Raw genomic sequence first — 2,738 nt, 5'->3', positions numbered from 1 at the left:
CTATTCCCACTTCAAAGACTCCCCTGTATTCCTTCTTTACATTTACATTTACATTTAGTCATTTAGCTGACGCTTTTATCCAAAGCGACTTACAAGTTCTGTACGACAAGCCATCAGGAAGGGCACAACTCTATCAGCTGAGCAACAATGTTCATCAAAGTGTTGAGTGCTACAGTGTAGGTTAGTTTATTAGGACAAGTGCATGACAGTACGGTTAGTTAGGGTTAGATTTTTTTTTTTTTTTTTTTTTTTTTTTTTTAATTCAGATAATGGTTGAAGAAGTGCGTCTTTAGTCGACGGCGAAAGATTGGACGTGATTCGGCTGTCCTAACTGGGGTGGGTAGTTCATTCCACCATTGTGGGGCAAGGACTGAGAATAGGCGACTTCTCTTTGATGACCCTCCTGGAGCTTGGATAGGAGTAGGTCTGAGGCGGCCAGAAGATGCAGAGCGTAGGGGTCTTGAGGGTGTGTAGTTAGAGACCATTGACCGGAGGTAGGCGGGAGCGGTTCCCTTTGCCGCACGGTATGCTAGGTCGAGGGCCTTGAAGCGGATTCGTGCAGCAATGGGGAGCCAGTGCAGGTCCCTAAGAAGTGGGGTGACATGGGCCGACTTCGGTAGGTTTGAGATCAGGCGGGCCGCTGCGTTCTGAATGAGTTGAAGAGGCTTAGTGGCAGTGGCCGGGAGGCCAGCGAGCAGTGCATTGCAGTAGTCGAGGCGGGAGATGACTGTTGATTGGACGAGGAGTTGGGTGGCTTCTTTTGTCAGGAAGGGGCGTATCCTTCTGACGTTGCTCAGGAGGAATCGGCAGGTTCTGGTCGTCGCTGCGATGTGAGCAGAGAAGTTCAACTGGTCGTCGAGGACAACACCAAGGTTCTTGGCGGTCGGGGACGCAGTCACAGCTGCATTCTCGACTGTGATTGAAAGGTCGGTTAGGGGGGAGGATTTGGCCGGCAGGTGGAGCAATTCTGTTTTGCTTAGGTTCAGTTTGAGGTGGTTGGACGTCATCCAGGCTGAGATGTCGGACAGACAGGCCGAGATCCGCACAGAGACGTGGATATCTGAGGGAGTGTTGGATAGACGGGGTTCATTTGTGAATAAGGGCTCCTGCACGGCCCCTGTACGGCATGGCAGGCCCCCGGAGGACTGACGACAGATCAGACAAGGCGGAAAACAGATAATAGTGTAAAAGAGAAAAAGAGAGAATCTCACCTGGTAGTGATTGTGAGGGCCCTCCCCCGTGGGGAGCTGTGGTCCCCCCCTTCCCCTCCCCCTCCCCCGTGGGGAGCTGTGGTCCCCCCCTTCCCCTCCCCCGTGGGGAGCTGTGGTCCCCCCCTCCCCCTCCCCCTCCCCCGTGGGGAGCCGTGGTCCCTGTGGAACTCTCCACTTTTAAGACTCAGATTTCAATTCCAGAAACGAGAACCACCTGGGGTGGTCTCAGAGAACGGTTATGTAATAAGGCCCTCACCTGTGTACCGCTGCATTCATGTTAATGTCCCCCCAGATCAAAGCAAAGAGCAAAACAACAACAGGTGGTAGGTGGTGTGGCCTCCCCTTCACACACGTTAGTGCCATAGGAGAGGTCCCGGTACTAGGTAGGCCATATTCATATGTAGTATGTGTATTTAAAAAAAAAACATCTGCCTATTCTGTTTACTTTTGTATATTTCACACGTTGTAGGCTGTTTATGTATGAGCTGAAGATAAATAAAGACATGTTGTGATGATTGAATGGAGTTGTGTGTACAGGGAGAGGCCAGGAGGGGGGTTAGGTGGTGAGAGGAGAGGGGTGCGAAGGAGACGGTAGAAGAGCTGGCTTGGAACCAGAGAAGTGGATTTTTGAATCATTGGGTTTCTCCAGCAGCAGCAGCAGGTGAAGAGAAGGAGGAGAGAGTGAGACTGTAAGAGAGAGAGAGAGATCCTCAGATAAGTCAGGAGAGGAGAGACTGTAAGAGAGAGAGAGATCTTCAGATGAGCCAGGAGAGAAGAGACTGTAAGAGGGAGAGAGATCCTCAGATGAGCCAGGAGAGAAGAGACTGTAAGAGAGAGAGAGATCCTCAGATAAGTCAGGAGAGGAGAGACTGTAAGAGAGAGAGAGAGATCCTCAAATAAGTCAGGAGAGGAGAGACTGTAAGAGAGAGAGAGAGATCCTCAGATAAGCCAGGAGAGGAGAGACTGTAAGAGAGAGAGAGATCCTCAGATAAGTCAGGAGAGGAGAGACTAAGAGAGAGAGAGAGATCCTCAGATAGGTCAGGAGAGGAGAGACTGAACATTTTGAAAGATTAAAGATAGAGCTGATAGCGGATCTATTTGAGGCACAGGGGCGGCGCAAAGAGGGTCGCGTCCTCCCCACCTTAATCACGATCATGGTCCCATCTCTTCCCCATTAACCTTCCCTCCTGTGTCTCTAGTCCCTTCCCTTGTGTTTCACTGTCTAGGTCCAGCAGATCTATGTTTAGCCTATGTCATACCCAGCTGTGTCATCTGTAATCAACCCAGGTGTTTCCCATTTGTAATATTTCCCTGTGTGTATATATGTCAGCTCCCCTTGTCAGTCTTTGTCCTGACGTGTGTGTCTGTCTGTTGTTTCCTACGTCCCGTCCCGTCTGTCTGTCTGTCTGTCTGTCTGTCTGTCTGTCTGTCTGTCTGTCTGTCTGTCTTTAATAAATACACCCAGAGTTGTGTTTTTACTTTGTCATCTGCCTCTGCCTGTATCCTGCACTTGGGTCCTACTACAAA

General features: G+C 50.3%; 1 protein-coding gene across 1 annotated transcript in view; it reads left to right on the top strand.

Moving 5' to 3' along the window:
* plpp2b (phospholipid phosphatase 2b) overlaps positions 1-190 on the top strand; it is a 58,963-nt gene extending 58,773 nt beyond the window's left edge. The window contains exon 6 of the mRNA XM_084310145.1: positions 1-190. This exon is cut by the window's left edge and continues 2,511 nt beyond it. The gene's annotated coding sequence lies outside the window, so the exon portion shown is untranslated.
* Positions 191-2,738: the final 2,548 nt, after the last annotated feature.

This window comes from Notolepis coatsorum (assembly GCF_963971535.1).
Source record: "Notolepis coatsorum genome assembly, chromosome: 3".
NCBI lineage: Eukaryota > Metazoa > Chordata > Actinopteri > Aulopiformes > Paralepididae > Notolepis > Notolepis coatsorum.
Note: the sequence above shows the minus strand (reverse complement) of the source record. Positions and strands in the feature narration are given on the sequence as shown.